Here is a 26154-nt window from a genome sequence, read left to right as displayed (position 1 = left end):
ATTTTCTTGTCTTGGCTGATGTCAATTCATACCTCTTGTTTCTGTACCTCCTTGATTGTTCCTCCACCTTCTGACCTCTGGCTATTGGGAAGCCTCCTGGGACTTCTCCATACTCTTTCTCTGGGCAGTCTCAGTGGGTCTTATTGCTTTACCTACTTTCTGGTTACTAACATCTCTGTAACCCTGACTTTCATACTTGCAGTCTGAGAGGCAGCTCACGTTTTATATATTGAGATCAGAACTCTTCATCTCACTCCTTTCAGCATCAGGCCCGGCCCTCCCCATCATCTGCATCTCAGTAAATAACCCCATTACGCACCCAGCCGCCTGAGCCCCACACCTGAGCACCATCCTTGATTGCTCCGTTCCCCCCATCTCCCACATCCAGTCTGTCGGGATCACCTACTGAAACACCCCCATATTTACCCACATCCGTTATCTCCCCCTCTCTGCTACCACCCTATGCAAACCTCCAACATCTCTTGCTGGACTTCCAGATGGCCTCCTTACCTGCCTGTCTGCTTCTATGCTTGCACACACAGTCTACCTTTTAAAGTAGACTTTTAAAGTCTTTTAAAATAGAAATGTCACTCTCCTACTTAAAGTCCTCCATTGCCTTCCTGTCACACTTAGAAGAAAATCCGAACTCCTTTATCCGGTGGCTCCTGCCTATGTCTGTACCTTATCCTTCATTGCTCTCCCATGGCTCATCACTTTCATCAGATCAGATATTTCTGATCTTCAGATACCTCAAATGGGGGTCCTGCCTCAAGTCTTTGCAGTTCTGTCGTTGGTATACAGGCCATTACATAAGACTGACTTCCTGTCATTACTTAGGCCTTAGCTCAAGTCCCCTACCCAGGAGGGTTTCCCTGACCACACTACTTAAAGCATCTGACCCTAGGTCACACTCTAGCCCAAAGCCTGTTTTCTTTGAATTTATATATTAATAAAACATGCATATATATTTGTGTATTTGCCTACTTTTGCCCCTAAGCTATGAACCCCAGAAAGCAGGTTCTGTCTTGTTCAGTACTGGATCTCTGGTACCTAGAACAGTATCTGGAACATACAGAGGCATATTATTGCATGAATAAACAAACAAATGACTTTAGTTTCTGGTTCCCCATCAAAGACCTTGGCTTTCAAGGGCTAATTTAAGCAACCTTATCCTTATTTCTTCCCCCACCCTCCATCGTCTGCTCATCTGGGTGCTGTGCTTATGTACTGGGTAAGCCTTGTTCAGGAGAAGGCAATGACACCCCACTCCAGTACTCTTGCCTGGAAGATCCCATGGACGGAGGAGCCTGGAAGGCTGCGATCATTAAAGAAATACTGTACTTTAGGATCTTCGTAATTTCAGATTCTCTCTGGGGTACCATATGGAAGGGTCTTGTCATGTTTCCCTATTTCTCAAAAAGACCCTTTCACGATTGCTTGCATCTCTTCTCCAGCAGAATTTGAACTTCACATCCTTCATCAGCAGGGCCAGGACCTTTCCTTCCTCTGAACCAAGAGCAACAGAGCTCCGGCAGCTCCATCCACTCTTTGATCTAAGACACACTTGTTTGTTTTCATCTTTCTCTGCTCATCCTTGTCAGCTTGCCCCTCCTTTCCTTTCCCCTCTGTGTTTCTCTTTCTGTAGAAAACAGCTCGTCAATTTCTAGTTTACTCAGATCAAATGCTAGAAAGGCCATTTCCCAGGCTTGTCTATATAACTAAAAGCTATGCTCACATTCTAATTTTAATATAATTGTGCAACCTTTTGTAAAATAACTAGAGCAAGAGTAAAGTTATGAATTTGACTATCAGGTCTGACTCAGAGATTTGAGCAAATTCTAGCCTTCTCTAAAGAGGGCATAAGGAAACTCCTGATCGAAGTGGAATCCTTTCTCATGCCCTAGAGTAGGTCAAGATTTTAAGAATCTTCTGGATGGGGGATAAGTTGAAATCACCAAATTTTGTCTGTTTATCTAATGAGTACAGAAATAGCTCTCTATTTCTGCTTGATAAAGTGGTTGGGAGGTTAAAGTTTTTTCTTTACTGAAAAATTTTAGGCTCTTTCTCAGAGAATTATAACTTAAGGAAAAACTTTATATAAAGCTAAGCCATTGTGTGAGGTTTTTTTTTCTGCTACAGCTAACAATTTTGTGCTTGACATTCTTTGCAGGGTATAAATAGAAGACTGTTGTTTTGTTAAGTTGTTCCTTACTGGAGAAGGAAATGGCAACCCACTCCAGTATTCTTGCCTGGAGAATCCCATGGACAGAGGAGCCTGGTAGGCTACAGTCCACGGGGTCGCAAAGAGTCGGACATGACTGAGCGACTTTACCTTCATCTTCACCTTGATTACTATATAAAAGTTATCTGAATAGTACTTACTCCTTACAGATGTTAAGTATTTACTATTAGATCAGTGAAAACATTTTAATGGGGCTAGACCTTTCCTTGTCGAGGTTATAATTTTTCTTAGGAGTTTTTACTTGAAGCCCCTGTTTCCTCAGGCCCTAGGGTTAATTTTGCTAGTTCATACCCGCCTCTGCCTCTGTTAGAGTTCCACCCTTGAGGGTGGCCCCGAGGGCATGTAACGTGCCCTGGTCCCACCTCTGCTCCTCGTACCAGCCATTGTCGCACCCCTTGGCACAGCTGCCGCTTCCACCAGCATCAGCCCCTCCTCTCCACTATAAAGTTTAGCTCGGAAGCTAGGGAAAATGGAAATGCTATCATCTGAACATCTGGCAGCCCACGTTGCTTTATGAAGGAAATAACCTTGAAGAAAACACCTTGATGAGTGCTTGAGGAAGAGTAAGAGGCCCCAAAGGCCTGCATTTTGGCAGAGCTTCTCTGTGAGAGTCCGGTTGTTGAGAGAGCGAGGCGGGTACAGGCAAGAATAAAAGAGAGGGGGAGGTGGAGGAGCGACAGAGCACCAGCTCAGAGCAGGAGGTCGTGGGTGGGGGTGGGGAACACACTGCCGAGGTCCCTTGCGATCTCCGACGTCTCTGTGAGGCCTATCCTCTGCCTGTGCCTGCCCAGCTTGGAATGGATTTCAGAGGTGAGCTTGGGGATGCAGAGGTTCACAGAACAGTTGATGCAGTACAGGGTGGAGGCAACACTGATAAGATCTGGAGCCCAGAAAGTAAAGGGAGCCCGGAGAATATCATCTCACCAAATGTTGAGAACTTTGGGATCCCAGAAGCTATAGAGTTCATGAAAGCCTGAGCTGATTTCCTGAAGGTCAGTGAGAGCCCTAGCTAACACCTGGGCTGCATCCAGGTAGTACCTGGCAAAACGTTGGCCACAGAATTTTACCACTGCAGGTAGGTGGCTCACCTACTAATATTGGATTTTATGCATTTGGTGTGTTTGTATGTCTGTAATTCTATTAAAATTTTCTTTATTGCACAAAGAACATTATAACAATTCATAACTCTGTACCAAGAACAATATTAAATCAAAAGACAAAGGGACACATTCAGCCAAATGTTTCTCAAACGTCTGGCAGAAAGGTGGTCAGGGTGGAGCTGTGTGAACAGAGAGCCCAAAGGAGGCATTTCCTGTAGCTCTTGAAATCGAGTCCTCACTCCCAGCACCCTGTAGATCAGCTGTCTCTGCTTTTCTGTTCCAGTAGCATCTTTTAGAATTTGGGTAATTTATTACGAGAATCAGTGAGGTTTTGTGCAAGACCGGAAACAGTTTTTTCCTGCGTCGTGTGAGCCTCAGGCGAAGCATCACCTCCTTTTTTAGTCTCATCAGGCTTCCCTGTAACTCCTCATCTATGCTTCTTCCTCATCCTCATTCTTTTTCGTCCTCATTCCTGATCAGATAGCGCTTTGTTCACTTCTTCGTTTCTGCATTCAGCGCATTATTTGTAATTGGTTGCGTGTATCTGTTTTCTAGGAAGTTATACTTATCTTGAAGGCAGGAAACTGTATCTTGTCTGTGTTTTGTGATTCCCTGGAAACGTCTGCTGAATAAATGTCTTGGAAGACATAAGTAAAGGTATACTAGAAGTGTTTTCATTCCCTCTTCACCCTGGAGTGAAGGGTAAGTGAAGAGGTATGGTGAGAAGTAAGATTGATGAAGTAAAATAAGAGCTATGTCAGTCATTGTTCTAAGCGTTTTATATATATTCATTCATTCCTTATAACGATCCTATGAGATGGCAGTTATCACCCTTCCCCATTGTATAGGGGTGGAAACGGAGACACAGAGAGGTCAAGTGACTTGCTCAAGGTCACACAGCTAGTAGGTAGTGGTTGGGATCTGAACTCCACAGCCTGGACTCTGAACCGTGATTCTTTCTCTCTAAGGTTGGAAGAGACTGCGAGAGCTCAGGTCCCCAGCATGAGCTAGCCACCAGGTCACGGCTGTCGCTATCACTGTACTATTACTAAAGAGCTGAACTGAACCACGTGGCTGACTCCTTGTGCAAACCCTTCCCCTACTTAACACTGGGATAGTGAGGACACGTGAGGCCTAGGACAGCAAGCTGAGGAATGCTGAGGAATTGCTCTCTGTGGTCCTGGGAATGCCAGCCAGCAGCCCACCTGGGGTCTTGTAATCTGGGTGTGTAGTCACAGGTGCCCAGCCCTCTGCCAGCCTGCGGAAGAGAAGGGGACTCCAGCAGCAGAGTTCTGAGAGCGTAGGTGGGGCCAGGGCCAGGGATGCAGAGGGGCGTGTGTTCCCACCTGTCTGTGGTTTGGTTTCCTTATCTTAAAATGAACAACTTGGAACTGTATTACTTTTTCTCAACTTGAGGTTTGAGGACCCAGGGAATCCAAAAGTTCTATATGAACTAGTTAGTTTTTATTTAAGTTCAGTTCAGTTGCTCAGTGGTGTCCGACTCTTTGTTACCCCATGAACTGCAGCACACCAGGTCTCCCTGTCCATCACCGACTCCCAGAGTTCACCCAAACTCATGTCCATTGAGTTGGTGATGCCATCGAAGCCTCTCATCCTCTGTCGTCCCTTTCTCCTCCTGCCCTCAATCTTTCCCAGCATCAGGATCTTTTCCAGTGAGTCAGCTTTTTGCATCAGGTGGCCAAAGTATTGGAGTTTCAGCTTCAACATCAGTCCCTCCAGTGAACACCCAGGCCTGGTCTCCTTTAGGATGGACTAAAAGATTGTGCTGTGTGCTCAGTTGCGTCCGACTCTTTGTGACCCCATGGACCGTAGCCCACCAGGCTCCACTGTCCATGGGATTTCCCAGGCAAGAAGACTGGAGTGGGTTGCCATTTCCTTCTCCAGGGGGATCTTCCTGACCCAGGGATCAAAACCTCATCTCTTGGGTCTCCTGCATTGGCAGGCAGATTCTTTACCACTAGGGCCACCTGGGAAGCCAAAATTTAACCGCATTTGGGATCATCTCCTAAGGGACTCCTGCTTCTTGGTTTCAGTTTCTTAAGTTGCGTTTGTGATGCTGACTGTACCGGGTGTGTAAAGCAGCCAGATTCAGGCTTTTTGAAATTTATTTTACATCTTGACCCAGCACACACATCCATGTGCACATAAACACAACAAAACATTTCCTAAAGTATCCTTTACCCTTTTACAAAGGAAGTACCCATTGTTCCTCTCCCTTCCCCAGCTAATCACGACCTACAGTCTTCAGTTAGAAAGACCGTGGGATTCAACAGCAAGCGTGTCCAGGCTGCTGTTTTTTTTTTTTTTTTTTTAAGTGGAAAATTTCCACTGAAAGATGTTTACTAGAATAAATCTTCAGTTTTTTAACTGATTTCAGAGATTTCAGTAACTTAAACTGAGTCATTGACTTGAGGTTATAAGAACAAAGCTGAGGTATGAAGTAATGACTGTTTTGTTCTTGATCACTGAGGCAAATACACAGGCAGTTTAATCTGTTTATGTCTGTGAATCAGAATTACAGTCGATTCTTGAACTGTGCAGGTCCACGGATGCGTGGGTTTTTTTTCAATAAACACGTAATGTACATCACGTATTTATTGGTTGTGGTTGATCGAATCTGCAGATGTGGAGCCACTGATGGGAAAACCAGGTGCAGAGGGGCGAGGGCTAACTATGCAGTTATATGCAGATTTTCAACTGCTTGGAAATTGGGGCTCTTAATCCCCCACCTTGTTCAAGAGTCAACTGTACTCACCCCCCAAAAAAACTAAATCAGAATTTGTTTGCTGTACGAACAGAGTTTTGTAGCAGAGATTAGTAAACTGTTACATCAAAACAACTGGGGCCCCAGCACCCAGTGCTTTGTGAGGAGATGTCGTGCATGGATGGATCCTGTCTCTGAATATACCAGCTTACCTCAAGTCAAGAGCACAAAGTATGGTCACCAGTGGATAGTGGGGTTTTTTTTTTTTTCCTGTTAAACTTGATTTTTAAATGTTATTTATTTTGGAATACATTGTTAAGGTAGATGTCTCATTTATCTTTTACATTTTTTCACATTTGGGTAATTTTATTCTTGTGGTGGTGGTGAATATGCCATTTTCTATAAACTAGTAGCTGGATCTAGAGGTTTGATTAAACTCAGGCTAAATAGTTCGGGCAGGGAGTCTTCATTGGTGGTGCTGTGTGTTCTCAAATATATCTTGTCAGCGGGGATGCATAATGCTAGGCAGTCTTGTTGGTATTGCAGGGAGGAGGCCCACCTCTCCAACCTGTTCTCCTGCCCAGTGCCATTTGTGAGCAAGAGAAGAAATAGCTACTGTATTTGCACCTACCTTAACTGATGCTGGGAGGGATTGGGGGCAGGAGGAGAAGGGGACGACAGAGGATGAGATGCCTGGATGGCATCACCGACTCAATGGACGTGAGTCTGAGTGAACTCCGGGAGTTGGTGATGGACCGGGAGGCCTGGCGTGCTGTGATTCATGGGGTCGCAAAGAGTCGGACATGACTGAGCGACTGAACTGAACTGAACTGAACCAGTACAGGGGCTTCCCTGGTGGCTCAGATGGTAAAGTGTCTGCCTACAATGCGGGAGACCTGGGTTCGATCCCTGGGTCGGGAATTTCCCCTGGAGAAGGAAATGGCACCCCACTCCAGTACTCTTACCTGGAAAATCCCATGGATGGAGGAGCCTGGTAGCATAGTGGTAAAGAATCTACCTGCCAATGCAGGAGACATAAGTTTGATTCCTGGATCAGGAAGATCCCCTGGAGGAGGGCATGGCAACTCCCTCCAGTATTCTTGCCTGGAAAATTCCATGGACAGAGGATCCTGGTAGGCTACAGTCCATGGGTTTGCAAACAGTCAGACACGACTGAGCACACACACATAACAAATACACTTTCCCTTAAAGTCATTCCACGTCTGCCTTTTGGCATGAAGCATCCAAAATCATCCCAAAACTGTAAGTGCCTGCCTTGCCAATAAGCTGTTAGCAAGTCTTAACTCAGGAGATCTGTCTCTCCTGGCATTCTGAGAAGCAGAAGTCTCCGATTACTTCCAGCTGAAGTGGAAAATAAACCAAACAAAATAGAAACTCATCTGTGGTAGGCCAAATGATGACCCTACCACCCCCGAAGTTGTACACGTCTTAATCTCCAGGACCTGGGAATATGTCACCTTATATGGCAAAAGAGACTCTTCAGATGTGATTAAGGGTACTGATTTTGAGATGAAGAGATTATCCTGGATTATCTAGATGGATCCATCCTAATCACATGAAGAAGAAAAGGAAGGCAGAAGAGTGGATCAGAAAGATGTGATATGAGGATTTGGCCCACTTTGAAGATGAGGGGAAGGGGCCATGAGCCAAAGACTTCAGGGTGTCTTCAGAAGCTGGAGAAGGCAAGGACGCAGAATCCTACCTAGTGCTTCCAAAAAGGAACACAGCCCTGCTGATGCCTTGATTTTAGCTCGGTGAGATCCACGTCAGACTTCTGCCCTACATAGCTGTAAGATTAAATTGCTAGGTTTGTAGTCATTTGTTGTGGTAGCAATAGAAGACTAATAATACCATTTCACAAGAAACAAACTTTTATCTGTCTCTCTCTGTACAGCACGTACGTTTAAAGGTCTTTAGTGCCTAGCATCGATCCCTGGAAGCTTGGGTGCTTGCTTAACTGCATTTTCACAAGATTGACGTTAATGAACAGCTGTTAAAATGATGTCAGACAGTCAAGAGCAAATGTAAATATTTAGTCTTCACAGGTATTATTGCAAACATCTCCATATTGGAATTGCAGAGCCAGGTGTAGACCAGAAACATCTGAGAGGAACTTTTCGGTGTTCAGCCCATGTCTGGCAAGCGTTGACATAGCCAGACCATGTGAGATCTGGCTGGAACTAAGGAAGTCCCCATGGCTCTGGAGAACAATGAAATGTGGCCCTGGATGTCTGCTGGAGTCATGGGGCATTCATCAGGATGAGCTGCTGAATGTTGTGGTCAGGCCCTTGGGCAAGCCACACAATTGAGATTCTGTTTCCTTCTAAATCATTGCCCTCCCTCCACCTGCTGTTGAAATGTGGCTAGCTGCTTCATCTCTCTGTTAGGGTGTTACCCTTCTAATTCACACCAAGCAAAACAGTTGGAAAATAAAACCTCATGGCCAGGAAGAGGAGAGGAGGAGGGGAGTAAACACATAACTAGAACCAAAAGCTGAAAGATGAATAGATTCAGATCGTGTCTTAGTTTGCCCCTAGACCCTGTCTTTGACCTTGTACTGATTTCCCTGATCCTTAACTTCCCAGAACTCTAAAAGGTGCTTATTAAGCACCTGTCACACAAAGATGGTGAGAACTAATAAGTGGTAGTTATGGATGATGAGTTAGCCAAATGTAATGACTGTTGCTTTTAAGGTTTCCCAGAATATATATTAAAGTTACTTTTTTTTTTACTTTACAATATTGTATTGGTTTTGCCATACATCAACATGAATCCACCACATTTGTACATGTGTTCCTAATCCTGAACCCCCCTCCCACCTCCCTCCCCATACCATCCCTCTGGGTCATCCCAGTGCACCAGCCCCAAGCATCCTGTAACCTGCATCAAACCTAGACTGGTGATTAATTTCTTATATGATATTGTACATGTTTCAATGCCATTCTCCCAAATCATCCCACCCTCTCCCTCTCCCACAGAGTCCAAAAGACTGTTCTATATACATTTGTGTCTCTTCTGCTGTCTCGCCTACAGGGTTATCGTTACCATCTTTCTAAATTCCATAGATATGCGTTAGTATACTGTATTGGTGGTTTCCTTTCTGGCTTACTTCCCTCTGTATAATCGGCTCCAGTTTCATCCACTTCATTAGAATTTTGTTTTAAGGACCATGATGAGTTCAATAAGTCATTTCTGAGTAGGGCACCAGTTATCTTTATGTCCAAAATATTCTTAAAGCTATAGTAATTTCTTTGTTGTAGCTGTAACTCATTTCCTCTGGTGGTTTTGAAACTGATTAGATGTCCTCGACCCACTGATGAGCCACTTCTGCTTCTCTTCTGCTCTCTCACCCTTTCACACCTTACCTGTTCTTGCTGAGAAATGCTGTGAATAGAAAGCATACAGTAATTTCTTTATTTTAGTGTTTTGACGTGCAGTGTTTATAAGAGATCAGGGTAAGACTTTTGGGATTGCTAACACTTTCACCATAGAGACCAGGTTATTTTTCAGATAGTGGTGAGTGACTGAAGATAGTTATCTGACACTCTCTCCCATCCTAAATGAAATGTAAAATAAATATTTTGCTTAAGTGCTGGGAGTCAGGGAAAGGTGCTGTCTATGTGTCCAAAACCAGAAGGAGTTTTTTTTTTTTTTACTAGATGTAGTCTTGCTTATTCTGGAAAATTCATTTTCAACTCAACTTCACAAAACAGAAGCATTGTCTTGAAAGAAGTAAATGTAGGTCCATGGCCTTCGAACTTTTTGCTGGATGCCTCATAAAAGGATTTTTTTAAAAAACCATGTACTTCCTTGCATTTTTAACTTGACATCTAAATGTTTTCATCATTTTTTTTAATAGGAGGTAGAAAACACGACACATTTCATAAGTAGAAGGAAGGTAAACATTGACCTCTGTATGAAATTAATTGTTGTTAGACATGATTTGGTAAAATATGTTTTAATGACCTCACCGAATACCATGTTACATCTGTAAAAAAATCAATTAGAAACAAAACTTATGTGTAGACCTTGTTCAGAAGATCTGAGGAAATCTAGAGTTTTCAGGTTTTTTTTTTTTTAATTGCAGTTACTTTAAAAATAATCCACATCAGTAATTTGTTACCTTTCTGATTTCAGAACTTCCTAGCCTGTCCAAGCTCACCTTTTCAGACCTGTTTACAGGACAGGGGGAGGCAGAAAAGCCCATGGCCTCCCCAGACCAATATTTGGAGTCATGGAGGGCAGCACACCTTAGGAAGATTGGAGATATTTGAACAGTATGACTTTTTTTTTTTTTTCCCCTGTAGAGTAGGAGAAAGAGTATTACTTATGTTGGCGATCTCTCAGGCAGTTTTAGAAAAAAAAGTGCAGGTGCAAGTTGAGGATATAGCAATTCACTTTGTAAAACTGTGCCTTAGAAGGTCCATTTGAAGATTTTGAAAACTGCTGGCATAGAAACTTCTGGGAGAGATCGTGGCCCTGATGGATGCCTTGCAGCCTCGTCTGTTTCTGTTTTGTTTGTATCTTTTTTTTTTTTTTTTAGATTCCACATAGACATGATATAACATGATATTTGTCTTTCTCTGTCTGACTTACCTCATTTAGTATGATAATCTCTAGATCCATCCACGTTGCTGCAAATGGCAAAATTTCATTTTCTTTTTATGACTGATTAAGAGTTGGACTGTGAAGAAAGCTGAGTGCCGAAGAATTAATTGATGCTTTTGAACTGTGGTGTTGGAGATGACTCTTGAGAGTCCCTTGAACTGCAAGGAGATCCAACCAGTCCATTCTGAAGGAGATCAACCCTGGGATTTCTTTGGAGAAAATGGTGCTGAAGCTGAAACTCTAGTACTTTGGCCACCTCATGCAAAGAGTTGACTCATTGGAAAAGACTTTAATGCTGGGAGGGATTGGGGGCAGGAGAAGAAGGGGATGACAGAGGATGAGATGGCTGGATGGCATCACTGACTTGATGGACGCGAGTCTGAGTGAACTCCGGGAGTTGGTGATGGACAGGGAGGCCTGGTGTGCTGCGATTCATGGGGTCGCAGAGTCGGACACGACTGAGCGACTGAACTGAACTGAACTGAATATTCCATTGTATGTTTTATCTTCCCTGGTAGCTCAGCTGGTAGAGAATACACGTGCAATGCAAGAGACCCTGGTTCGATTCCTGGGTCTGGAAGATCCCCTGGAGAAGGGAACAGCTACCCACTCCAGTACTCTGGCCTGGAGAATTCCATGGACTAGAGAGTCCATGGGTTCGCAGAGTCTGACATGACTGAGCGACTTTCACTTTTACTTCATATATATATGTACACATACATATATATGTACACACACATATATATGTATATACAGCACATCTTCTTTATTCATACATATGTTGATGGGTACTTAGGTTGCTTCCATGTCTTGGCTATTGTAAACAGTGCTGCTGTGAACATTGGGGTGCATGTATCTTTTGGAATTAGAGTTGGACCATGGGCTAACTCTACCTTTAGTCTGTTAAGGACTCTCCATACTGTTCTCCATAGTGGCTGCACCAATTTCCATTCCCACCAACAGTGTTAAGTTTCTCCACATCCTCTCCAGCATTTGTTACTTGTAGACCCGATGGTGGCTGCATTTTCTAACTATAAAAAAATGCTTATCACTTAACAGAATCAGCCCTCCAGGAAAATGCACCATGTTTATCCTGTTGCCTTGCATACTGCCCCAGGAAGTGGTTCTGCCTCAGTTGAAGGAACATGGATCTACTGGAAAGCACACTGGGTCAGGGATGGAGATCTTTGAGCACTTAATCCCATCTTTGCATAAATTAGCTACGTGATCTTGGGGAAATCATTTAAAGCAGGCCATTTCCATTTTCCTTTATCTTAATTGGAGGGATGTGCACAATCAGACTAGATAATCAGAGTCCCTTCCTTCTGTCCTTGTGTAATGACAGAATCTGGAAAGCCAGAACCCTCACTCTGCAGGGCTTGAGTGGTTGCATTTTAAACTGTAAGGTCTAGTTTGTACAGCTTACTGCCCTTATCTCTTTACCACTTCATAATGACAGTAAATAGTTTTCATTGTTGAATAAATAAATAATGAGTGAGCATCTCGGCATGGCTGGTTTTCACATTCCTTCTCCCCTTTCCTATCTAGAGAGTAATATAAATTAAATCCATAGTCCTCCCTTGGCAAGTAAAGACATGGGCATAAAATTTCCATGAATTTAGCCTGCTTTTATATCCAACAGTCTCGTCTCTTTTGCTCAACTTGTGTCCTCCCTGATTGAAATCTCGCCATTACTACAAGTGGCAGCCAAAGAAATATTCTGCCAACAGCTGAAAAGTTATATACTTTCTTAATAATTTTTAATTTTTATTTTTTTAAAGGAATATAAAACTATTGACCACTGTTCACCGGTATTTACAATAAAGTAAACAATATACAGTTGAATAACATTCTGATTACTACAAAGTTATTGTTTCTCTTGGCTTCTGCTGAACTAGTAACCCAAAATACTGAGAAAATTGAGCCTTCATGTAAGGAATGGAGTCAAGTCTGAAAAAAAATGCAGGTCAAGCATAGATTAGAAAAGTTTGTTCACTCATTTATTCCTTTAGATCCTAAACTGCCAGTATTTTAAAACTATCTGATTAGGTTTCCATGAACAAATCTGAGACATCCCACGTATCATAGCCTTTCCGAAATATAGCACAGAGACTTCAATTTCTTTTAAAACAATGGTTCACCAAAGGGTACCATCGAGTGTCCATTTAACTAAGTTTTGCTTTGCTATATTAAAACATACCAGAATTTTTCTACTTTTTTCATTTGATTGGGAAGGTTGTTGATAGTGATAAAAATTCTCTTTCCAGGGTTTCTGCATATAAAACTGCATTTATATGCAGATATGGATGCAGATTCTGATAGGGATGCTTTAAAAAATTACCCAATTTAAACTGCTTAATTTGTCTAATTAATTACAAAATTATTCAATTTGAAAGGTTAAGACTTAAATTTTCAATCTAAGTTGAAGTTATTTCTTACATTGCTCAAAATGATATAATTCCAGAACATGGGCTTATCCATGGTTATGAAAGGCTGTTGTTTAAATATATTTACCAAAACAGAAACCACAACGAAAAATTAACTCCCAAACCATTTACATATGTCTTTTATGTATATACATACAAAAAACTTGGAATGGTCCTCAAGCATATATAAGTTAAATGCAAATTCTAAATTCTTATTGAGTAATGACTATGGAGATTTCCTGCAACATTTAGAAGACCTGTTCTCTAATGCTGAGGAAATAATCTACCATGGTATCAAATTCTTTCCTGCTGAAGGAAGCAACTACAGAAAGCTTTTATTTGTTCAAAGTAACCAGTGCTATAGATGGGGGGGGAAAAATGTAACTTCCCCAATGCTACTACAAAACAAACATCAAACCTGATTTTCATTAGAATGTAGTTATTTCTTCACACTAAGAAATCAAACGGAGAAGGCAGTGGCAACCCACTCCAGCACTCTTGCCTGGAAAATCCCATGGATGGAGGAGCCTGGTAGGCTGCGGTCCATGGGATCGCTAAGAGTCAGACACGACTGAGTGACTTCACTTTCACTTTTCACTTTCATGCATTGGAGAAGGAAATGGCAACCCACTCCAGTGTTCTTGCCTGGAGAATCTCAGGGACAGGGGAGCCTGGTGGCTGCCGTCTATGGGGTCAGACAGAGTCGGACACGACTGAAGCGACTTAGCAGCAGCAGCAGCAAGAAATCAAAAAACCAAGACCCACATTTTATATATATGTGTGTATATATATATATATATATATATATATATATGGCAATGCAAACAATTATTGAGACTCATCTTCTGGACAAGAATGCCAGGTTAGTCTCTCTTCATAAAAAGCAATTACAATTTGAGGACACTTCATATTTGCCTCTTTTGCCAGCACCAAGTCCACCTCATCGGAATCTTTCCATTTCATGAGGAACATTAATTCTCCAATGCTGTCTGTGGCATCTATTATTCATTCTGGATCAAGACCTCTGGCAAAACCTCTTGGTTTATCAGCAGCATCTCTTTTCTTCTTTGATTTGCTGTCATCAGATTCACTGTCAGACAAAGATTTTCTTTTTGTTCCATCTTTTTCTTTACCAGCTTTTTTAGAATTAAGAAATGCTTCAGTTAACTTTGGACAATCTAAATTTTCTTCAGGTTCCCAAGTATTGTCTGCATCTGTAAACCCCTTCCATTCAGGAAATACTCCGCCTGCCTGTTTACTACACAGCGGTCCAGTACTTTTTCTACTACAAATTCTTCAGATTCTGCCTCTTCAACTTTTTTACTCTTTCCATTTTGTTTCTTTCCCATTTTTTGCAATGTAGTTTTATTGGAGGCCATTTTTTATTGCACACTTGAAGAGCTATTATTCACCACCTCTGAGCTGCTCTGGGTCCCGGGTCTGTGGCATTTCCTTAATAAAATTTTAAAGAGATGACCCATTAGCAGAGGGTGGTGCTTCTAGGCTCATCCAAATTACTCTGTAAAGCACACTCCCTAAATTAACCAGATTGCATTAATATTATCCATGAGAGCAAGCATCACTCTTCTTCTTAAGCTATTTCTCCAAGCTGTACCAAATTGTGCTACCTCTAGAAGCAAGACATTCTGTGCCCTGTTTGAAGGCTGGTGTGACTGATGTAGTTGGAATTGCTGAAAGGAGGAGAGGGGAAGAGAAAGAATTGATACTCTTTAGGGAATTGCACTAGGCTCTTTGCAGTATCAGTATGGCTGATATGTGTGTTATTGTGTGAAAAATATTATCCTCCACCTTCCAGATGGTGGGATGGTCTCCATATCATGCTTCAAGTCACACCAAATAAGTAAGCCTAATAGTGAAGATAGGCTGATTGTGGTCCCTGCTTTCCCCAGCCATCCCTGCCTGTCACTCCCCCCCAACACCTACGCTGTACATTGTGATGATCGGTTACCTGAGGTGCTGGTGTATCTGGATTTCTGCCCTGCTTAAAAATTAGGAATACCTCAGGAATTCAATGCAAAACTCCGTTGTCTTGAGCTGAAAATATAAAAACATTTTAAAGTCACTAAATCCCTTAGTTAACTTACAGGTATATTAGAAGGACAGATGCTGAAGCTCCAATACTTTGGCCACCTGATGTGAAGGGCTGACTCATTAGAAAAGCCCCTGATGCTGGGAAAGATTGAAGGCAAAAGGAGAAGGAGGAGGCAGAAGATGAGATGGTTAGATAGCATCACCAACTTGATGGACATGATTTTAAACAAACTCTGGGAGATAGTGAAGAATAGGGGAGCCTGGTGTGTTGCAGTCCTTGAGACTGCAGAGTCAGACACGACTGAGTGACTGAACAAGAACAACATGAGTCTATGATAGTCATCTTAAATTGTTTCTGGAAAAAAAAAGAACTTACAAGTGGCAGCACATGGCTTTTCCCCCAGCCTTCCATCCCAAAGCAGCTGGTATTCTCGATCTTTGAAAGAAGCCCTGAAATCAGAAACCTGATGCTGAGGCATTTGGTTAGTATTTGTATTACTGAAAGTGTGTGTGTGTGTGTTTTAATGGAGTGTTGCTGCTGCTGCTGCTGCTAAGTCGCTTCAGTCGTGTCCGACTCTGTGGGACCTTACAGACGGCAGCCCACCAGGCTCCCCCATCCCTGGGATTCTCCAGGCAAGAACACTGGAGTGGGTTGCCATTTCCTTCTCCAATGCATGAAAGTGAAAAGTGAAAGTGAAGTCACTCAGTAAGTGTCTGACTCTCTGTGACCCCATGGACTACAGCCTACCAGGCTCCTCCGTCCATGGGATTTTCCAGGCAAGAGTACTGGAGTGGGTTGCCATTGCCTTCTCTGAATGGAGTGTTACTACAGAGTTTAATGTCTTTGCCTTCAACTGGAGCTGTATTGTATTGAGATATTGAGGTGGGGCTACTTCTAATACCTGCCCTGTGCCTTTTCACAGGGCCTGTAATCCCTCCCCGGAGCTGTGGCAGAGGAGGAGGAGATAATGATTCTAGGGGGAAAGTTATAAGGCTTGTGCAACAGGATATTTTCCTGGTGTCTGATTTTAGACTCAGGACAGGAACATTAACTCACAGAGTAAGGATTGGCAACATACTCTCACACCATTAAAGGACCCTGATTTGGCTGAGTGTTTGGTTCACTTGGTACAGTATAGTGCAAGATCACTACCTTTAAAGCCAGACCAACCCAAACTTGAATTCTGGCATTAGCCATTACACTTTTGCATAACTTTGGACAAATTATGTAATCTCTTGGAATCTCAGTTTTCTCATCTGACAGGTATAACATACATACACTGAGGGGTAGCTAAAAGATTAAGAAATAAGAAAGCAAAGTAGAATAGCACTTTGCAAGACACTTTGGCAATTTCTTAAAAAGATAAACATAATCTTACCACATGATCCAGAAGTCCTGCTCTGAGGTTCTGCCCAAATAGTTGAAAACTTATATCCACACAAAAAGCTACACACAAATGTTTATAGTAGCTTTATTCATAAATGCCAAAATTGGAAGCAACCAAGATGCTCTTTGGTAATTGAATGGATAAACAAACCGGTACATCCATGTGATGGAATATCGTTCAGCAATAAAACGGACTGAACTATCAAGTCATGAAAAGACTTGGAGGAACTTTAAATGCTTATTCCTCAGTGGAGGAAGGTAGTCTGAAAAAGATCCATACTGTATGATTCTATTAATATGTGACATACTGGAAAAGGTAAAACTTTGGAGATGATTAAAAGATTGCTGGTTGCCTGGAGTTTGGGCTGAGGGGCTGAGGAATGAATGCATGAAACACAGAGAATTTTCAAAACAGTGAAACTATCTTGTGTGAGGTAATGGTGCACACACGGCATATATGTTTATCAAAGCCCTTCGGATGTACAATACAAAGTGTGAACCCTAGTGTAAACTTTTTTTTTTAAGATCAAACAAGACAATGTATGTAAATTGGCTAACCTACTAATTAGTGCATGTTAAACTCTAATAAATGATAGATTTTATTTATAATTTTTATTTTTACTCTAATTTCTAGTAATGTCATTTAGACATAGCTTTTGTTTGTGTTAGATGTATCAGTTTTAATTAAAAGTGGTATTTAAAATCTAGCTGTTTACCAAATGAGAATTAATTGTCCTTTATAACCATTTTCTCTTCTGTCTGTCCTGTGCAAAGTGGATAACTTGTTTCTAGGTCCAAGGAAAGCAACCTCTGGCTCAGACTTGAGTTTTACTTCAGTTTGTGATCTACAGTTGGTGTAAAATTTGTAACTGGAGTTGGTTAATTATAATGCAATTGCAGTACAAGGTATCCTGTATCCTGTATTGTTATGTAAAGTGCTAACTTTAATCAGGAATTGTTTCAATGCAATCTCCTTACTTGTCCTGAATGCAGTTTCTCTTCTTTTGTATAAGTTTTTTTTGTATGGTTCAAATTAGTGTGGGAAGAATAGTAGGCAGGAAATATAAATTTAAGCATGTTAAATCATGCTTAATGATTTAAGCATGACACATGTTAAATCATAAAAGCATTAAAATGGTGCATAGAGAACTTTGCCAACATCTGATAGAGTTGTGGGGATTGTATAATTAAGTAAGAACAAACACCTATTCTATAACTGGAGATCAAGTGTCAAAGTCCCTTTCCTTTTTTTACTGGATGCTAGGAATCTAACCTTGCAAAAATGTCCCGAGTGGCCAAGTCCCACAGAACTTGAATCCAGCGAGATACTGCAGAAGTTGTCAAGCAATGCAGTAGTCTTTGGGCTTTTACAAAGCAGTAACAATTAAATGTGACTTTTATCTCCTTATGCACTTTTCTGTGCCTAAATGTAGTATGTCCTCCTCCTGCATTCACGTTGTCCACCCCATTAGAGAAATAAAAAAGACCAGTATCGTTGGTTTCATCTCATCCCTATTACTATTTTAGGTTGAGGTCTCTGGTTTACCTGCAGGGGTCTGTATGACATTGTCTCAAAGCCCAAGGGGCCTCAGTGACGCAGATGCCAGGAACAAGGGGGACTTGCTGGCATGGTGTGGACTTTCTCTTGGGTTCTGTGGATATTGGGGAACCACTGGCCTGAGGAAGAGGATGGAGCTGAGCTAGGGAAGTGGGGAGAATGAGCTTAGAGCTCCCCAGGAAAGGGGAAGAATATATGCTTGGAAAAAAAAAGCTTTTCCTGGGGTATCTGAGAGCAGGTTGGAGTCTAGGGCAAGCTGGAAGCACCTTTTACCCGACTTGCTGAGGGTGTTGCGAAAAAAAAAAGTTGATCTGGAGCCAGAGGATATTGCCTGCAGACCAAATGCTGAAATGGAGGGGCATGGACATGTAGGGGGAAGCAGGGGCAATAGCCAAGGTGATTGTCAGAGCCTGCTGCTCAGGCAGGGTTTTGCCGCTGCCTGCCGATTCTCTGATGGGGCAATGCCAGCCACGAAGTACAGACCAGACTTTGGTGCTGGCTGTAGGCATATTGTTTTCCCATAGCTGCTGTGGTTCAGACAGGATCTGGTGTCTTGTCATGAACAGATTGTTCCCACTGAGTACAAACATTCTTCTGTGAGCAGGGCCAGCAGATCGTCTGAGGAACTAGATGGAGTCCCCATTCCAAGATGAGCAGTTAGGGGGTCGGGGAGATGAAAAAAAAAGCCAACTTTACCTTCTGTTTGTTTAAGTTTTGAATGAACTGGGTAGAATCCACATTCCCCCCGCCTCTCCACAAAGTAAGTGAGGTTCTAGTGGGGTTACCCAGCAGGACTGCAGTTTGACTGCAGTTTAACTTGTTTGAAGGATCTGAGGGAGAGATTTAATCTACTCACATCATGAATCCTAGGATCACACGTAAGCAGCAATGAAAGAGAACACTGCCGTGGGAGACAAGAGTGTTGCAACCCGTGCCATTTCTACTGTGGTGTCCTAGAAACTTTTGAGAACGCAGAGGAAACAAGCCTGAAACACGGGCCTGGCAGCCTGGAGGCCTGGCCTCTCCAGCCCAGCCTGCCTCCGAGTCTCTGGGCCGCTTTGGTCCAGTGGGAATGCGGGCAAAAATGTGTCAGAAGACAAGTCTTTCTAACAGATTGAAACGTGACTGAACCAGCAGTGATCAGCAACATAAGTGTGAAGCCTCAGTTCATGATTCCCTTTGTTCTGTCGTAGCGTACATATGCAGCTGTCTTGAAAACAGACCATCTTTTCAAAACTTTACTGTGTCTGTTATCTGTGCTCTCACATCTTATTCAAATTATGCCCGTAATTAAAAAGTTTTGCCCATCAGGGATTCTCGTCTGTGGTTGGCATCCCCCCTGGGGTGCTTTTAGCATCCTGTGGGGGTGTGTTCATTTTTTATTTTATTTACGTGGCTGCATCACGTCTTGGTTGCAGCAGCAAGATTTTTGTTGCAGTGCACGGGCTTCTCTCTAGTGGCACCCAGGCTTAGTTGTCCCGTGGCACATGGGATCTTAAGTTCCCCAACCAGGGATTGAATCCATGCCCCTGCATTGGAAGGTGGATTCTTAACCATTGGACCACCAGGGAGTCCATGGGAGTGTTTTCAGATGCCACAGTGATCGGGGGTGGGATGCTAGTGATATCTGATGGGCAGGGGCAGAGCTGCTATGTAATACTCTGGACAGTTCTGCAGAGAGGATAATGGTCCCACAACCCTCAAGACTTCCATATGTTCTGCCAGGTTTTCAAAGAATCCAGCTTTGTTTCACACATTAATGTAGAGCAGTTTTCATGTTTAAAGATATACATGGGATTCTCCAGGAATATATATAAGCAGAGGTAAGATTGTACTCTGTTTTACTCAGAGCTTTACGGAGTTATTCCCTATTTCAGAAAAATCATCTCACCATTAGCAAACACTAAAGACGTCTGAGTCAGCAGCACAACACACCTGTACCATCTGCACTATAGCTCTCACATCCATGGTGATTCTATAGGCGTGTGAATCTGAAGCTACATCGCTCTTTAGAGCAGTCATGTAGAGTATTTATATATTGAAATACATATTATTTTATAGAGGTTATGCTATTTCCATCTCTCCTTTGTATTACAGTTTGCACATTAATTTTAAAATGTGTATAGGTAGGTTACATTATTTTATATCAAATTAGCAAATAATAGATTTGTAAAATGTTGGATTGTAAAAATTGGATTGTAACTGATTGAATTGAAAACCACTAGACCAGAGGGTTCTAAAGTCCCTTTTTGCTTTAAAATTCTGTTAACCTATCAGATTACTTAGTCTGATGCCTTCATTTCTACAGGTGGGTAAACTGAAGCCCTCTAAGTCTTTCATGCATTGCATTCAGCCAATTTCTATTGACTACCTCCTCGAGGTGTGGATACACGGTGGACAAAAATCTAATCCCTGGCTTCAAGCAGTCTTCAGCTTGGCAGCCAAGATGAAATATATGCCAAGAAATAAAAAATAGAAAACCCCAGGTCTGGTTAGTAGCTCAGCTGCACCTAGAACCCACCATTGCTTTGAAGACTAGTTCATCTTTTATGCACGGTACTCCCTGGGCCTGAAGTGGGGCCTGGATTCTGAGGCTAGAAATGTTTCTATCTGTGATCATTGGAGAGGGGTAGACTGGGAGGAATATACCCCCAGCCAAAAGAAAACTATTTTAGTTTACTCTCTCCTTTTTCCCCGCAGAATAACAGAAGCCTGGGAGGGGCTCCAGTACTCTTGCCTGGGAAATTCCATGGACGGAGGAGCCTGGTAGGCTGCAGTCCATGGGGTTGCTAAGAGTCGGACACGACTGAGCGACTTCACTTTCACGCATTGGAGAAGGAAATGGCAACCCACTCCAGTGTTCTTGCCTGGAGAATCCCAGGGACGGGGGTGCCTGGTGGGCTGCCGTCTGTGGGGTCGCACAGAGTCGGACACGACTGAAGCAACTTAGCAGCAGCAGCAGCAGCAGCAGCAGGAGTGGCTAGTTAGCTTCCCACTGCTCACTCAGGTGCAGGGTTAGGACCAAGCGTGAGGATGGCAGCAGTGAGAGGGCAAAGAGCACAGGAAGCAGATTCCGCAGCTTTACCCTCCGACAGAAATACGATGCAAGCCACAGTGTGAACACCTGTGGAATTTACATTTTCTAGTATAAAAGTAAAAGTGTTAGTCATTCCGTCAAGACGGACCTTTTGCGACCCCATAGACTGTAGCCCACCAGGCTCCTCTGTCCATGGAATTCTCCAGGTAAGAATACTGGAGTGGGTTGCCATTCCCTTCTCCAGGGGATCTTCCCAACCCAAGGACTGAACCCAGGTTTCCTGCATTGCAGGCAGATTCTTTACTGTCTGTTACATTTTCAAAAGTAAAAAGAACATGTGGAATTAGTCTGATTGATGTATTTAACGCAGTATATCCAAAGTACAATTATCATTTCAACCTGAAAGGAATAGCAAACAATTATTAATGAGGTATTTTACACTTGTTTTCCACACCTAAGTCTTCAAAATCTGGTGTGAGCTTTGTACTTGCAGCACACTGAAGTGCGTGTCAGGCTCTTTTTTCAAGTGCTCAGCAGTCACACGTGGCTAGTGACTACCATATATAGCACAACTATATAGGAAAAGGACTTTTTAGCCCTTTTTCTGCCTTCATCCTGTTCCCCTATCTAGGCACTCCATCAGAACTGCTCTCATTATAAGCAGTGACTCCTCATCTAGGGGACACTCCCATCCCTGTGAGATGACAGTGGACAGAGAATGGGGGTACACGTACCATTACCCACCCACTCTCTGGACAAGAGTCAAAGGCTCTAAAAATACAAGAGGGTCCCACCAAGTCTTACCGGCCCAGTTTAGTGTGCTGGGGTGACAGCTCCAGAAGGGACAACTGCTGATTTGGAATGAGAGATCTGGATTTGGAGCAGTGACCAGGAAATTCGAGGGCTCAGTACAGTAGAACTTTCCAATAGAATTTCACAAATTTACTATTTTTTAAGTTACATCTTTTTCCTTCTCATTCTGTCTTCGTCTGTTCATTTAGCTCCTTTCGGAAGTCACATGCATAGGGTGTTGGGCCAGGTGACTTCCCAGGGACCCTCCCTGCCCATGTTACTGTCTCCTCAGGTGGAGGGCAGTCCATCAGAACCTGGGACCTGGTCCTTCAAGGGACTGCAGCCTCTGACCAGGTCTCCCCAGCAGTGACTCTGAGGTATTTGAAATGTGTTTTCAAAATGCCTGGGAGCCACGTTCAGGGGTGTGTGAGTGGGGGCAGAGAATGTGGAGCCTGACTGGGCCAAGTGCTTTACGTATTATATATCACTGTGGTGAATCGGCAGGATGATCATTTAAAGTAGGTCCTAGATTTATCCTCATCCTACAAGAAGCAATGGAGGGAGAAAGTGTGGAGTAACTTGCTCTAGGTCCCAGTAGCTATCATCATCCCATTCTTTATGGTTGGCTGGCAGAATTTTCTTTCTTGGCAGTAAGCTGCCAGCCCCTTCTTATTCATTTTTCTTTTTCCATGACATCTTCTCCTCCTCCACACTGCCTCACCTCTTTACAGAGGTGCTTTAGGTAAGATCTCATCATAAAACAATTGAGAGCTTCTAAACCCCTGTCTGTGGGCTTCAGACGGGCATTCCCCTTGATGGCTCAGACTGCCTCTTTAGGAGACTCAGTCTGTGGACATGTGACATTCAGCTTAGATCAGGTCATTATTTAGCCCGTCAGGGATCCATTTTGCCTGTCATCTCATGGAATCCAGACTAGGGAGCTGCTGCTACCACCTTAGCCTTTCATTGGAAGAAAATCTGTTTCCCAAGACCAGAGGGCGCTGTGTGGCCACTTGGCAGGCCTTGCCCATGGACAGTGCCTTGCCAGGATGGCCCTTCTCCACGCCTGGTCCTCAGCTTCACAGACCAAGGGATTCCTGGACCAGAGCAGAGCAGTCTGGGAAAGAAGATAGAGAAACTGATTCATGAGAACCGATCTTAGAGACTGGTGGAGAAGTCACAATGCCCATTCATTCATGTGTTGGAAAGAATTCTTCCTAAACAAACACAGATATTCACATTTGCAGGTTAGCATATTTTTCTCCCTGCAGAAAACCTTGTGTGGGGAGCCAGACTTTTATCAGAAGGTTGTGTTAACACACTTGGAATCAGAACTAGGAGAGCTATTAGGTTATTATTGAAAAAGTAAGTATTTGTAGTTGAAGAGAACATGATACAAAAGGCTGCTTAGTGAAAAAGCTCACCTAGGCCTCCCCTGACCCTTGCTCCTTAGCCCCTTCCCCAGAGGCAACCCTTATTAATAATGAACTTCTTCCACCTGTTGGATTGTCTGAGGCCTCCATTTCTTAAGCAAGGAAGTTCCTGCTGTACTGGCCAGGTGCCTTATATCTTCTGGTTAGGCTACCTTCCTGGATCAGCTTTTACTTGACATATTAGTGGATGGGAGACGGGAAGTACATGAGCAGTGGGAGTGACAGAGGCAGTTGGGAGGAGAGGTACGCAGGAAGCTGCTGAGTTAAAAGATCTGCATTCTCTAGAGGGGAGGATACAGAGGAGGGGTGTGGAGTGAACCAGGAGCTTCCCAGTGACACTAGAAAGGAGTGCTCCCAGGTCCCTGGTAGGGAGCAGATGGTGGGTATTCCCTGACCCTTCCTAGGCCCTGGGGAACAGAATGGGAAGGAGAAACATAGAGCAAGAGATAAAGGGGAACTCTGCCCCAACTGTCTTCAAGGGACAGCACCCGCCCCAGAACAATAGCCCCAAAGAGACAGAGCAAGATCAAAAGCACTGTGAGAGGTGCCCCATCCACACCGCCCCCTCCCAGCCCCCGAGCAGCCACGCCATTCAAGGCCAGTCATATCTTATGGTGCAAAAAGGCGCCTTCCAGCTTCGACACTGTGACCTGGGGACAGTGCGGGAGAAGGTCTGTAGCAAGAAGGAACAATTAGCCAATTCATTATGTTGACATTTCTAGCCACAAAATAAGGCCTTTCCCCTTAATTAGGGTTGTGACAGATAAAAGCGTATTCCCAGCCGACTTCTGTTATTCACACAGGCAGGCCTATTATCCCTGCTTGGTCTGGCCCTGTCTGTATATGAGGGCTTGCTCTGTGTGAGCACTCTTGGCAGCTTTGTAAAGGATTCAGAGGGAATAAACACAGGGCCTGCTTCCTGCCCTGCATCCAGAAGAGAAGACACATTCATACATACGGTCTAAGCCAGCAAACCTTGGTGCTTCAAAAGCAGGAAAAGAGCTAATCGGGGTGGGAGGGGGTGTCTAAGACCAGTTCATGTGAGGAAAATAAAGCTAATGAGGGATCTAGAAGCCAGTTCAAGTGAGGAACCAAGGGTGGTTAGAGTGGAAGAGGGAAACTTAAAGATGCCATGAACATCGTCTCCGATCTTCGAAAAGGTGGTGGAATTTAGTGAATGGTGGCTAAAAGCCAGATTATTGTTGTTTAGTTGGTAAGTCATGTCTGACTCTTTTGCGACCCTGTGGACTGTAGCCCCCCAGGCTCCTCTGTCCGTTGGGATTTCCCAGACAAGAATACTGAGGTGGGTTGCCATTCCCTTCTCCAGGGGATCTTCCCCACCCAGGGATCAAACCAGGGTCTCCTGCATCGCAGGCAGATTCCCTACCAGCTGAGCCACCAGGGAAGCCCATAAAGGGCTGTGGATGGGGTTATGTTACAGAGAAGTGTGGCATGATCCAATTTACATTTTAATAAAACCACTCCAACTGCTGTTGGAAAAATCATTTGGGAAGGACCACTGTACATGGTTGAGCAGGTGCTGAAGCACAAGGGTGCTGCCCAAGCAGACAAGTGAGGGGTGAAATCTGGCCCCAGTCTGCTCCCCAAGGCCTGGCCAGGGCTGCCTCTCTTCACATGGGCAGCGTACTTTTGTACACCAAGGTGCCCTGTAGGCTTTCTGGCTTCGGGGCACAGGTAAGAGCAAAAGGCCAGTTAGTGAGTTACTGCAAGGGAGGGGTGATCATTTCTTGGACTAGAATAGAGGCCGTGACTAAGGAGAAAAGAAGATGGACAGCAGGGATACTGAAGGGGCAGAATGGACAACTGTGGGTCACTGACTTTGGGGACGAGGCAGAGGAGGAGTCAAAGATGACTGACTGTCAAACTTCTACCTTGGGTGACCGGGTGGCTGGTATTGCCACTGCCAGCACTGAAACGGAGAAGACTGAGGGTGGAAACAGGTGGAAGCAGGACCCAGACGAGGTCTGAACATGTTAAATGTGAGACGCCTGGAAGATATCCAAATGGAAATGTCAGGATGCCTAGACGCGCAGAACTCAAATGGGTCTGGACGGGAGAATAAATCCATTTGGACTCTAGCGCGGTCTTTGCTTATTATTTTTCCAAGTCCCTTATTGGGTAACTCTAACAATAAAATAAACTGATCTATAGATTAAGGTAGATTTTCCATCCCTGATTCTACTTTGGTTTTCTGGTGCAACCAACTTTCTGCGCCCTGTCTTCTTATGTATAGTGGCAAATACTTGCAGTGCTTACCTTGTCAGGCACTGTTACAAGAGCTCACCATGCTCTAACCTGCTCAGTTCTCACAAGAGCCCTATGTGATAGGCATCATATCATCTTCACTTTCTTAAATGAGGAGACTGAGGCACAGAGAGGTGTAGTCACTTGCCTATGTTTACACAGGTCATAAAGTGGCTTAACCAGAATTTAAACTTGGGCAATCTGGGTTTTGGCTTCCCTGGTGGCTCAGCGGTAAAGACTCCACCTGCCAAGCAGGAGATACAGGTTTGATCCCTGGGTGGGGAAGATCCCCTGGAGAAGGGAATAGTGCTATATTAATATCCATCATATTAATGTATTAATTGTATTAATAGCCATTAATCAGGTCGGAGTGCCAAGGCCATAGACTGAACATGGGCATTCACATTTTATTTGGCTCACACAGCATTAAAAAAATTTTTTTAAATCAGTTGACACTAATTCAAAATTGAGATTCCACTTAGAATATAGCTTCTCTTGGAAGATTAGA

General features: G+C 43.5%; 1 protein-coding gene and 1 pseudogene across 1 annotated transcript in view; one reads left to right on the top strand and one right to left on the bottom strand.

Moving 5' to 3' along the window:
- CRADD (CASP2 and RIPK1 domain containing adaptor with death domain) overlaps positions 1-26154 on the top strand; it is a 198470-nt gene that overhangs the window by 137463 nt on the left and 34853 nt on the right. The gene's annotated exons all lie outside the window — the stretch shown is intronic.
- Positions 13873-14548, bottom strand: LOC120858375 (annotated as a pseudogene).

This window comes from Oryx dammah, unplaced genomic scaffold (genome assembly GCF_014754425.2).
Source record: "Oryx dammah isolate SB20612 unplaced genomic scaffold, SCBI_Odam_1.1 HiC_scaffold_29, whole genome shotgun sequence".
Classification (NCBI taxonomy): domain Eukaryota; kingdom Metazoa; phylum Chordata; class Mammalia; order Artiodactyla; family Bovidae; genus Oryx; species Oryx dammah.
Note: the sequence above shows the minus strand (reverse complement) of the source record. Positions and strands in the feature narration are given on the sequence as shown.